A 13,858-nucleotide genomic window follows, 5' to 3' on the forward strand; every position below is an offset into this window, starting at 1 on the left:
GGAGAAAACTTGTTCACCTTAGCCTCTAAGGATAGAACAAGAAGCAATGGGCTTAAACTGCAGCAAGGGAGGTTTAGGTTGGACATTAGGAAAAAGTTCTTAACTGTCAGGGTAGTTAAACACTGGAATAAATTGCCTAGGGAGGTTGTGGAATCTCCATCTCTGGAGATATTTAAGAGTAGGTTAGATAAATGTCTATCAGGGATGGTCTAGACAGTATTTGGTCCTGCCATGAGGGCAGGGGACTGGACTCAATGACCTCTCGAGGTCCCTTCCAGTCCTAGAGTCTATGAATCTGTTTTTGCTTTTAGTTAGAGAGACTATTTAGGGTATTCTATACAAATACTATAAATGCTTTGTGACTAACTTAACTATTTTTACATTTTATGCTCAAGCAAAACATTGCCAAATTTTCTGTACAATTTTTTTTGTTTACGTACGTTGACTTCCTGTTTGATCTTTATCTCATTAGCCTTTGACACTAGGTAGTCTGAGTGTAACTATTAGTCCAGTCTATTTCATAAACAGGAAATATTCTCAAGTAAAGTAAATCCTGAGATATGACTGAATGAGTGTCTCTCTCTCTCTCTCTCTCTCTTTCTCTCTCTCTCAAACTGGAATAGAAGCTGAATAATTTTATAGTAGCATAAAAGGATAAATGAGAGCAGAATGTAAGAAAAGGTATAAAACAAACTTTAGTTAAGCAATTTCATAACTGAATACCTATACCACCTTCCTTAGGGGAGTTGTTTTTGTTTTGTGTTTTTTATATTTTCATGGCTTAACTAAAGGAAAGGACTTGAGAGTTGAATTTAGTTTTATTAAATATCCATAGCAGTAACTAATAGTATAGGATATAAGACGGCAAAAATAGTATTGGACTGTGAGTTGGCTAACTAGAAAATTGGTCAATATAACCATTCACGTTTTCTGAACCAAATCACACACCCAAATAACAATTTAGAGGTTGAGCATATCTTGGGAAGGAGCCTTTGTTTAGTTTTTTGATAGAGTCCCTCAGAATAGGACCTCTCTTGTGCCATTTGGTTATCAACTTCAGTGTTGCTAACATAGCAGAGGAAAAGCAATCCAAAACTAGATCACAAGAAAATCTGGTCAGTTCTTCCATCCTAATTAATCAAGGCCTCTTTTTTCCAATGGATTTATAATAGTCAACCCCTTGCTACCTGATTTCCAATGAATGTTAGCACCAGGATCTGATTAGCACTCCTAACTACCTACAATCAACTCCTACACTTTTGACGGAGTGCATAGACTGAGTGCAGTTCAAGAGGCTTGTACCTTGATCAGTTTTATGTCTGTAGCCACCTAAACTTGAAAGGCAGTATGAAACCATTAACTGTGGTAGACACATGTACAGTGTCCTACAATCTAGTTAAGTTAATTTGTTAAGAGTAATTTGTTAATTCTAATTCTAAAGTAGCTTTGAAAAGGATGGACACTGCTATAGTCCTTCTTCTGGTGCATTAGTGAGCAACCCAAACTGCTGGAAAATGGATACTGTTAAAAGTACCTATCTGAATTAGGTACTTGATGTCAGCAGGTTGCTTTAGCCATTTCTGCTGGGTGGTTCAACTTGGTTCCTGTTCTTGGAGGTACTGGTGTGGACCAATCAAGTGGTGATCCATACTTCTGAAGATTCAAATGGTCCAATCAAAATAAGTGGGCTTGTTCCCTGATTGGATGGTGAGAAAGGACATCACCTTTGAGTTCTTGCAAATGAGGCTGGAATTTTCCAGTATCTTCGTGTAACACATCTTGTTAAACCACCTTGTATAAAACAAGTTAGGCCACAGCTCTTGGTACAACCATCTTGGGACATACCTTCAACTTTGGCTGTCTTGCTCCAGACAACAACTTACCTCTACAAGTCACTTTCTGTAGGACCCTCTATAGTTCATCTCCTGGCCAGTGTTGCAATCATGCTTGCCCGAGTTGCAGTTTCGCCAACTGTCTGCTGAAATGTCCATTATGAAGTTCATATTATGTTCATATAATTTATGCAAAGTCCCGCTGTTCTTTGATGCTCTTGAAATTTGTTTTAACAATCCATTGTACAATGCAAAGTCACTTCAAGAGCTGCTGTTCTCCTGTGGGCTGGAACAGCTGTGTAACTCTTCTATTTCTTTTCCTCTTATTTTAACAATGGTATGACTTTTATGTATGGCTTAGTTGAGTCTGTGCATTATTAATCAAACAGTTATGTTTTGATTATTCCACTCTAATAATCAAGTGTCCTTATAAACATGCTATTCAGTTCCTTTTTATTTACCTCTTTCAGCGCATGTGTATTTCACTAACTTAATACTATAAGCATGATTGATTTACAAATATTAGCCTCACTACTTCATTATTTAAGATAAAGGAAATCAACATGAATTCAGCCCTTTTCTTTTCTTTCCCTAACAAGATTGCCCATGAGGTAAACCCTGTCATTAAAGTTTACAATATTTTGCCCAAAGCTGTACCACTGATTGCTAACTTCATTTATACATCTAACTTTGTTTAATCATATTAGATTCCACTAAGTTCCCTCTCTTTTCCTACTGCATCTGGCAATATAATATATCAGCATTTAATATTTTGTTTTTAATTCATTCAGATAGAGAAAAGGGAAGTCTGCTTAGTTGCACTAGCAGTACACTCTTGTGAAAGGCTGCAGCAGCTCTGAGTTTTCTCAAACTATTGACAAAATCTAGCCATTAGACTGTTTCTAGTCTCTCGGCCCTCTGTTTTATTTTTTTCTAAAAAACCCTTGAAGCCCAGACAGTTCTTTTAATAACTAGCTATAAATTGTTAGTATTACAACTAGCAAACAATTTGTAGGAGTTTGTGGTATTGCTGAAAGCTGTTCATGTATCAATAACTACAGAGTATTCCTGCACTCTGGCTGACTGAGAAATTCAAAACACTAATCTGGGAATAGAGGAAGTGTCACAACCTTTGTTTAGGGTTGCCAACTTTCCAATTTCTTAAAACCGGATACTACAGGTCCTCCCCCCCGCCTTCTCCTTCCCTCTTCCCTGGAACTCGCCTGCCACCTGCAGAGCTGGGTTGGGAGCTGACACTGAGTCTGCCTGTCTGCGAGATGTGGGTAGGAGGGAGCCTCAGAAAGAGGCTGGTGTGGGTTTATGACCAGACAGCCCCCCTGCACTGCTAGGCCCCCTACCCTGGCTCCTCCTGGTCCTCACGCTCTGTGCCATGCTGGCGGGGGGCAGGCTGGAGTGCACTTGCAGGCAGTGACCCCCCCCCCTTTACAGTGCTCTGCAGGCGATAACGGAACTTGGTGTCTAGTTAGTACTTCTGATCAGATACTGCACAGGTCCCCTTTCAATCAGATTTTCTGGTCAAAAACTGGGCATCTGGCAACCATATTTAAATTTCTGTAGAATGTATTGTATGTACCAGGGGCTGCTTACATTCTTCCATTCTACCCATATGCTCCCTATGTGTCACCTTCTCATTGCCCTCCTATTTGAGGGACTCACTGCATATCTCCTCTACTCTTTCCTTCATGCCTGGGACTCCATGTGACCCGTTAGCACCAGGGCAGGAGTTCTGTGTGCACCACCCTTCTCCCTCACCATTATTTTTTTTGTCTGGGAAATAATTCATATGGGGTGTCAACTTGTTAAACTTTATTGGAAGGATAAAGAGACAAGGTGTGTAAGGTAATATCTTTCACTGGACCAACTTCTGTTGGGAGGAGAGAAGTTTTCAACCTTACACAGGTCTTCAGGTAATTGGGAGGATAAACAGATGAAAGGGGTATTATTGTTATATTGGAAGGCATTAATGGGTGCTGTCAACCAGTTGTGTGATCTGGTCATTGTCTGGGACAGAATACTGAGCTAGATGGGTCATTGGTCTGACCTAGCAAGGCCATTCTTGTGTTCGTATAGACCAATGCAGAGGTGCGTGAGGTTGTGGCTGTGCTAAATGGGGATTCATGTGTCCTCCATTTTCCCCCTTTCCGTTTTCTGATTTCCACAAAATCGTAGGGTTCTAGCGGCTGATACCTAGAGCATTCTTTGAAACAAGATTGGATGCAGTGTTCAAAAGTTACACAGATGAAAATGCCATTCATATGCATGTACGGCCTTTGCAAGCTTAGTCAATAAAAGACTGATCCAGATACCCTAATATAGTAGTCATGACTTTGTACTTCTGACTGCCCAGAAGGTTGCAGCTTTGTTTCTTGGATTCAAAATCCATGCCTTTTCCACCATAATTAGATTACTGTGTTGCACTCTATATAGAACTATATCTTTAAACCCATTTTGAAAATAAAACTGGTGTAGAATGTGGTGGCTTTCTTAAACAAATGCATACGGTTGTGATCATAAGACATGAGTGCTGCAGGATCTGTTTTGTCTATCCTTGTTCTCCAGATGAGTTTAAACTTTTGAGTTTTAACCATAAAACCCATAAATGGCCTTACTACCTAACAGAAAACCATTCTCTGAATTGCAGACCCATCAATGCAGACCCATCAATGTCAAAGGCCGGGGGGATTCTAGCAAGGCATTCTTTTATAGGTTCCTTGGCTCTGGAGCTGTCCTCCGTGGTCCCAAGATGCTGATGCGTAGGACTGTTGATCAGGGATTTTAGGTAGGGCTGAGGGTATGGGATGTTGAATGTTAAAATGGGGTGGAATATCTCCTGTTTCCTTGAATTACTTGGTGGTTAAGTTAACCTAATTTTGTGGATAGAGGTTGGTGGGTGGTGTACTGCTGAGTTCTTATACTTATATGGATTGCTATCTTTAACTGTCAGGATGTCTAGATTTGATAGGTGTCCTTTTGTCTGATGTTTGGTTTCAAAATACAGTGTATTGTATGTACATTTTAGTGATTGGGTGGTTACCATACATGTATAGGAATGCTGAAGATTCATCAAGGAAAACCTAGATTCATTAGAATAAGACTAAACTGCATCTTCCAACTCTCCTAAAGTAGATGTGTGGGTTTTGAAGACTGAAATGTGAGGGTATGCTGACCAGAAACTGCAAACAGCTCTTATAGGGTGGTGTTGAGTGTGCTTATACTTATGTTTGCTTGCTATTTTGAGTTGTGGAAACTAGTCAGCTTGTTCCATAAGCAGTCTTTTTGGGTTTTTTTTTTTTTAAGTCAACAGTAGGATTCTTGTGCAGGTTGCTTCAGGGATTCTTGATAATGCTGCCCACCCATAGCCAGCCACAGATCACCATCAGGCGCTCTACATTATTTGAGGGTTGTTTTGGCCCCAAAAATAGCCTGGAATCCTGAGAGAACAAAATTTTGTGCTGCATTAGAATCTCACCCCAAATATCGTGTGCTAATTGAAGCTTCAATACTTGATAGCCTTCAAAAGGAGATTCATGTGTAAACTGAAATTGGGGTACTTCATTATCAACTCCAATGTGCAACTTGTGTTAGTAGTTTTCAAAATCAATGTGCAGTGAGTAAATTCTCATGCTATATCCAAATGGCTGGGCAGTCAGGTATCTAACTACTTGCAAATAGGCTTACCTAGAATTATTATGACGTCTATAGTTGACATGAAGCGTAGCTTTTTAAAAGCAAAGTTAACGCACCACATTTTTCTGGGTTGCTAGGCCTACTGAACGAAGACTTTTGAAAATGATCAAACAATTATAAATATATAATCTTCCCCATGCTACTCTGCCACTGGTCCTCAACTGTGAACTGGAGGACTTAGCTCAGGGATGAAGATAACTGATGTTCCATTATCAGTTAGCATGTGGTCTTCTTGAGACTGTTCAGAGGCAATACTAGTTGTAGTGATGGTGTGTGTGGCATAGGCACTCATGGTTTATTCATTAACATCTAATTAGGAACATTACCAGAAGGATACTGCAGAGCCACCCAGTTCAGCATAGTATTGAGGCCATTAACTGAGAAATAAGTGATTTCAAACTCCTATGTGCAGTTAAAGGCATTCATTTGAGCCCTTGAAGAGGAAGGGTTTTCAAGTTCTCATGTATGCCTCTTATTTTGCAAAGAAGCCAAACATACTGGCAACAACTCCCACGGGTGCTTTTGATTGACACTTGGAACAAATGACTGTTGGGAGTGACTTTCCAAGTGACATCCCACATACGTGGATGACAGCAAAGGATTTAATAGGATGGGTGTGACAAAATCAGGCAGTTGTTACACTAAGTAATACTCCTGTTGAAATTTGGTACTGAACTATTCCACAGCTCTGTAAGGTGTGCTCTGCTTCTGTCTAGTGTCTTCAGTCAAGTGTACTGACTGTAACCTGAAATAGGATACTTCACCAGAGGGCTACCTGCTTCCTTCTCCACATAAGTGGTAACTAGCTGCTGGTGTGCAAACCTTCCTGATGGCTTGGAACCTGTGACAGCTGTTGTCACTGTGGAGTAATATATCCAGGAAGACTTCTGTAGCTCCTGCTGGAGCAGAGAGAGAGAATTAAGCTGCCATGATGGCAGAAATTAAAGCTAGCCAGGAGGCAATGAAAGCTGGCCAAAAGGAATTAAGAAATGGCATGGAAATTTTCCAAAAGGAAATCAAAACAGTTCTTGATGCACAGAGGAGCCAGCAACAGATGAAAGACTACTTCAAAGCAGAGATTAAATCCAGTCAATTGGAATTAAAAACTGTAGTTGAGGAGATCCAGACAGTGAGGAAAGAAATGGAAGTTCAGTTAAATGCCCAGGCTGATCTGGTATATTTGATTGAAGGAATTACCAGCAATTTGACCAATGTTGTTAAAGTTTTCCAGGAAATGGAAAAAAGTCAGAAAGCTTTGACCAGCCTGGATCTTGCTAACAGAGAGGATCAGAAGCAAGGACTTAAGGACAGCAACAAATGCTTGGATGAGCAAGTTAGTCTTCAAACCACTCTAGAAGCTAACTGTTCGGTGAAGGAACATGAAAAGAGGATGGCTTGGGGTAAGACAACTTACCTGATCCTCAAATTACAAAGCTTGGAGGTGAAAGGTTTGATTGTTTCTGTTCCAATTATTTCCTACTTAGCTTTGATTGAAACACTTCTTTAAAAATTATATCATCTTTTTCTAAGGAAAATAACCTCAGTTTAAAGTAGAAGGGCATTAGCATGTACTCAGAGGTAAGGTTAAGATTTCGTCACAGGTATATTTAGTAAGTCATAGGCAAGGCATGGGCAATAAGACACAGAAGCCCAAGTCCCCTGACATGGTGCTCGAGCTCTGATGCCACAAAGTGAGCCAGCACTCGGAGCCCCACCTCCACATGGTTGAAGTCACGGAGGTCTGGTAAAGTAATGGAATTAGTGATCTCTATGACTAAATCCATATCCTTACTCATAGGGTGTGTCTACACTGCAATAAAACATCTGTAGCTGGTCTGTGTCAGCTGACTCAGTGTACACATTTGGGCTTGACTGAAGCCCAGGCTCTAGAACTCTCACTCCTCATAGGGTTCCAGCATTTAGGAGCTGGGATCTTGCAGGGAAGGGTGGGTCCCAGATCAAGCCAGAATGTCTCCACTTCAATTTTACAGCCTGATCCCTGAGTGATTGCAGTGTAGACCTACCAATAAAGTCACTTGGGGTAATACAGAAGGTTCTGGTTTAGTTCTATAAACGCAAGAAAGCAGTAGAAATTCTCAAGAGGATAAGCTTTGGGATGTGGCTAAGGTTAGTTATTCATGGGGGCAGAATTTCAGTGGCTGTTCAGCAACTAAGTGCACAGATGTAGAAGCTCAAATGGTTGTCAGGACTGAATGTTTTGTTAAAGCAACATATGGACCAAGACACTCCAGAGTGGCTCAGGTAAGGCTTTACAGGAGTGCTTACATTCCTTGTTATATCTAGGCTCTTAAATGTAACAAGTATATGGGATACACCCTACTAATAGAATAGCTCTTCATTTTCTCCTCCTGTGCAACTTGATATCAGATTGGTCAGACTCCCAGTGGAGTCAGGGGAACCAGTTCCTAAATTAAAAAAAAAAAAAGGCTTTTACAAAGAGGTTGGTCTGGCTCAGTGTCAGCTGAATGGCAGCTGCATTCATTCAGCCAGACAATTGTATTATAGAACCCCAGGGTGTCAGGAATCTGAGTCTTCAGCAGAGCCAGTCTCCAGGCAACCTTAGGAGCTTGTCTGTAGTGTGCTACCTGATAGCCTACACCTCCTGTTTGGTTGGAAGATGCTGTAAATGTGGCCACATTCAGTGCTGGTAGCTGTAAATGTGGCCACACTGCAGCGCTGGCCCTACACAGCTGTACGAACACAGCTGTAACTACCAGCGCTGCAAAACTGTAAGTGTAGCCATACCCAGAGTCAGCAGACAGGCTCTTAAGCCCAGCTGCTGCAGTTCAGTGGCTGCTCTAAGTATTTGCTTGTGTGGCTACAATAGCTCCTGTCCTTGCCTTGGTGCACTCCAAGTAACCAGATTCTGACCCTTGGCTCTGGTTCCTGACTACCAACTCCAGCTCTGATCATTAGACACAACTGCCCATATTCTGGTCATTGGCATAGGGTAGATCTGAGGCTAGGAAGAGTTTTCAATTGAGGACTGTCCCAAGTGTGTGCAATGCACTTTTCCTGGAGATATAGGTATTTGGAGTTCTAGCTAATATGCACTGACCAGATGGGTGCAGTTTAATAACATCCAATTCCTTGTATGTTGACAGATGAGCACAGCAGTCTATGTAATTATAAGGATGACTCTGTCTGGTAACATTGCTTGTGAGATCTGGAACAATCTGCAGTGTTTAATCATCAGAAGTTAAGTGCAATGGCAGTTAGGGTGACCAGATGTCACGATTTTTGGGTCTTTTTCTTATATAGGCTCCTATTACCCCACCCCACCGCCTATCCCAATTTTTCACACTTGTTGTCTGGTCACCCTAATGGCCGTAGACACTGAATTTAAAAATGGACTGGATGGCATCTTGTTATAAAGACTGTCACATTAGGCTTAATTTAGAAAGGATTTGGGGGACACGATTAAGGGGAATAGACTTTATGTTCAGGATGGTGACTCGCTGTACAAATTAGTCTCAGCAAATTCATTTTACTCTCTTTGGCTTCTCTTTAATCCTCGTTTTGGTAACTGAAGTCGCTCCCTCAATTTTGAGGGCCTTAATTTGAAATCTATGCTAAAATATTGTTCTTTCATGTTTTCACGCTTTCTTTATACCATTGTTTCAATGCAACTGTAATTTGGCTTTCTCTGTTTGAGGTTCAGCTCTTCCTGTATAGCTTTGGGGTCTTAGGAATCTTTCTCTTCACAAGAGGAACAAGTAGAGATGATTTGCCCAGAGGTACATAAGGTCATAACCAGGCATAGGAGGGGACTGTGTGATCTTTATCTGTAGAGGCATCTCACACCATTGATAATGGTTCATGATTGCCGAGAAGCCTTGAACATTAAGGTTGTTGTATGGTGACCCTTACATAAGAACACAAGAATGGCCATACCGGCTCAGACCAAAGGTCCGTCTAGCCCAGTATCTGTCTACCAACAGTGGCCAATGCCAGGTGCCCCAGAGGGAGTGAACCTAACAGGTAATGATCAAGTGATCTCGCTCCTGCCATCCATCTCCATCCTCTGACAAACAGAGGCTAGGGACACCATTCCTTACCCATCCTGGCTAATAGCCATTTATGGACTTAACCACCATGAATTTATTCAGTTCCCTTTTAAATGCTGTTGTAGTCCTAGCCTTCAGAACCTCCTCAGGTAAGGAGTTCCACAAGTTGACTGTGTGCTGAGTGAAGAATTTCCTTTTGTTTTAAACCTGCTGCCTATTAATTTCATTTGGTGAGCCCTAGTTCTTGTATTATGGGAATAAGTCAATAACTTTTCCTTATCCACTTTCTCCACATCACTTGTGATTTTATATACCTCTATCATATCCCCCCTTAGTTTCCTCTTTTCCAAGCTGAAGAGTCCTAGCCTCTTTAATCTTTCCTCATATGGAAAACCCTTTCCAAACCACTAATCATTTTAGTTGCCCTTTTCTGAACCTTTTCGAGTGCCAGTATATCTTTTTTGAGGTGAAGAGATCACATCTGTACACAGTATTCGAGATGTGGGCGTACCATGGATTTTTATAAGGGCAATAATATATTCAGTCTTATTCTCTCTCACCTTTTTAATGATTCCTAACATCCTGTTTGCTTTTTTGACTGCCTCTGCATACTGCGTGGACATCTTCAGAGAACTGTCCATGATGACTTCAAGATCTTTTTCCTGACTTCTAGCTAAATTAGCCCCCATCATATTGTATGTATAGTTCAGGTTATGTTTTCCAATGTGCATTACTTTACATTTATCCACCTTAAATTTCATTCGCCATTTTGTTGCCTAATCACTTAGTTTTGTGAGATCTTTTTGAAGTTCTTCACAATCTGCTTTGGTCTTAACTATGTAACAAAAATGCATGAAGAAATGTCTTTGCATTGAAATGGGCTATGTTTTGTGTGTTAAAGCATTGTCACAAGTCCCCTGCATTAGATTTGACAGATATTTGGATCAAGTGACTAGGAAAATTTATTGGGCAGCTTGAACACTAGGCTTTGATCAATGCTTTAATGGATTTGTGAGATAAATTCAGTCTTGCTGAAGACTGGGAATATGGATATGGCTGGAATCCTGCGTCACATATGGTCTCCTTTTGCTTTGTACCTGTTTGAAATAAACTCAGCCGCGAGACAGTATCTGATGCAATTTTTCTCCCAAAACAATAACCCCCCTCCCCACAACCCCACTCTGTGCTGCTTGCAAGGCAAGAGTGAGTTTTTGTTTTATGGCAGATACCTGTTCACTAAAAGGAACCTTGTCTGAGGCAATGAGCTAATTTAATGTAGCTCCCCAAAAAGGCCATTAAATGTATCAGCTGCGGCAGCATTTTAACATGCCTTGTGTGGTTGTGGTGCAGCACTGGGAGAAAGCATCACTACTCTCCCAAGGCTCTTAAAAAAAAAAAAAAAACCTCAAAAAGGGGCATAGCTATCAGCACTGGGGCACTATTTACACTGATGCTTTACCTCACTGCAACTTGCTGCGCTCAGGAAGGTGGTTTTTCTCACACGAGCAAGAAAGTTGCAGCACCGTTAATTGCCAGTGTAGACAAGGCATTTAGTAATTGATAGGAGTTAGATTCAGGTTATGAACTCTGAAAGTGAGACTGATTTGTTATCAGTGCATTATCATTTTCTGAAGTGTGCGGGGTATGTCCCTGTGGGGTGTGAAAGACTGGCTGGAAGGGACCTGGGCAGACCTCTATTATCTCTGTTATGGTTTTGAGGAACCTTTGAAAGGTGACCAGAGAATAACAGAAGGAGCAATTCTGAGTTCTCTGAGACACTGAAACTATAGTTATAAGGTGCAAACTAGTCCGCTCATTTAAAATGTGTGTGCTAATGCCAATGACACTTCAGTAGTCAGTGTTACATGGCTTTGATGTGCAATGAAATAGCCAAGAAAGCAGCATCATTAGGAATGTTTACACCAATATTTCCTGTGGATGGAGGCAGCAGCACTCAAGGACTCTTAGGGGGTAGAATGTGTGTGTGGGGGAAATGTATACATTACCTTGAGGAGACCCTTAACACATGGCAAAGGAAAAGGGGCATGAGGGGTTTAATTTTCCTGAATGAGGACTCTGCTTTCAAATGTTTGGGTAGTTGTTCTAAGCCACCCAAGGTTGTTACTAACAATATTAATACATTAGGCTACCAATTCAAATGCATTGGTTCTTACCCTCCTTTCAATGATATGATAGGAGGATATTGATGTACTGACTGTATCAATGTTATTTCACTGGCCTTTAGAGCTTTTGAAGGACTTTATAAACTACTGATTATCATGCATAAGAAATTTTGGACTTATTTTTTTCTATTTTTTCCATCAAATCTCACCTCTTTAAAATTGTTACAAATTTAGTTTCCCTTGATTCTCAGCTTTAAATTCAATGGATCTTGATAGTTAATCTAAAGACTCATTTGTCTTGATGTTTTCATGAAACTACCTTGGGATATCTATATATTGCATCAGACTGTGGTTGCTATAGGATTTGTTCACCGGCTGTGAGAACTATAGGGAGACACTGGCCCTACTTGCAGAGCTATACATGGCTGACTTTCCATATTGAAGGCTATAGAGAAACCTAGTACACCTGGAAGAATCAAATATTGAATTTAGAAATGTTGGTCTCTTCTGATGTGACGTGATCTAGTTGTGACACTACGCCCCATATTCTTCCAAGATATTATTGTGGTATGATTATGGCATAACTAGATGTACTTTATGCAAAATAGGTCATGTGAGATTGAAAAGTTATGACTTACTGAATATCATTATCCTATTTGAATGCATGTACCATTTTGGTATCTGAACTTAGGAATATTGGCTATGCATCTATTACAAATGTGTCTACACCCAGGGGACACTCACTAGGCAGAAGACACTCAGTTTAGATGGCTGGCTGAGAAGGGCCATTAGGGAGAACAATAGGGTTTAGAAGAAGCTAATCTCACACTAGGGAGCCTTCCTGAGGATCCTACAAACAGCGTCTGACTCATGGCTGCTATGACACTATGGGATCATGCGACCAAGTCACTTGCTACTGGACTCCATTGTAGAATACTAGCATTTTTCCACTGAAAGGCATGGGAACTGAAGTTGGAGAAAAAAGGGTTCCTGCAATATACAAAGCTATTTAAGGCAGAGGAGTGACATCAGCCTGGGTTCTTTACTGTCTCCGCCCAAAGGAGATGCTTGGAAACATCTGAGAAGCTAGGACTAAACTTGGGGAGAAGGGCTGAACCAAGGTTAGAGGGATTTCTAATCCATGAAAGGTATACCTGGGCTTTTAAACTGCAAGCAAGTGCAGCTTGTGATCAAGAATCTCTGCAAACTGCCTAAAACAACAATAAGGGTGAGAATTTGCTACTCATTGTTTCTTTAGTATATTACGCTTAGATTGAGTGTTTGTTTTATTTGCTAAGTAATCTTCTTTGATCTGTTTGCTATCCCTAATAAACACTTAAAATCTATCTTTTGTAGTTAATAAACTTGTTTTTGTCTAAAACCAGTGTGTGGAAATCATTACTTGGGGCAGAAAGCTGTATATATTCCTCTCCACATTGAGAGAGGGGGCAAATTTCATGAGCTTACGCTGTACAGTTCTCTGTGCAGCGCAGGACGGTATCATTTTGGGTTTGCCCTCCAAAGGGGGGTGTGCACTTGAGTACGTGGCAGTTCCTTAGCTGAGCCTTCCCATGCAGAACTGATCTCAGCATCTGTGTGTAGAGCTGCACCTGGGTGTCTCTCTACCTGTGTGTGTGGCCTGTCGCAGCAGTACACTGTAAAGGAGTCCAAGCTGGTAGGTCAGGTGGGCTCAGTGGTATCCCAGTTCCAGGCAGCACCCCAAGGTTGGGGTGGTGGGGGGGAATCAATCACACTAGTGCTGTAAAGTGTCAGTATTTGCCATGTTACAATATTACAGTAGGTAATCCTCAGACTGTGCATAAAGGGATAGGGGAAGCTTGGAGTGTATTGCATGTTTGACAGCTTTAGTAAGTACTTGATCCATGACAGATGTTATTAATACTAAGAAACGTGCTCCAGGACCTTTGGCTAATAAAAAGTAAATGTGAACTGAAGTTGGTGGAATCTTGCAGTGGAAATTAAAGCATGAAAGGGATCAAATACCTGTAGGGAAAATGCTTCAATATATTCAGTAACTTCCAGTTCAGGAAATGTGAAATTGTTGCAGACCTGGAAAATAGATGGGATTTAATGTGTGAAAATTAGACAATTCACTGGATAAACTTAGAGTGATGAAAAGCTTTAGAACTAAAGAACCACTTCAGTT

At 40.9% G+C, this 13,858-nt stretch overlaps 1 protein-coding gene across 7 annotated transcripts in view; it reads left to right on the top strand.

Annotated features, from left to right (window-relative positions):
• MTUS1 (microtubule associated scaffold protein 1) overlaps positions 1-13,858 on the top strand; it is a 204,888-nt gene that overhangs the window by 124,322 nt on the left and 66,708 nt on the right. The gene's annotated exons all lie outside the window — the stretch shown is intronic.

Source organism: Gopherus flavomarginatus, chromosome 3 (assembly GCF_025201925.1).
Source record: "Gopherus flavomarginatus isolate rGopFla2 chromosome 3, rGopFla2.mat.asm, whole genome shotgun sequence".
Taxonomy (NCBI): Eukaryota; Metazoa; Chordata; order Testudines; family Testudinidae; genus Gopherus; species Gopherus flavomarginatus.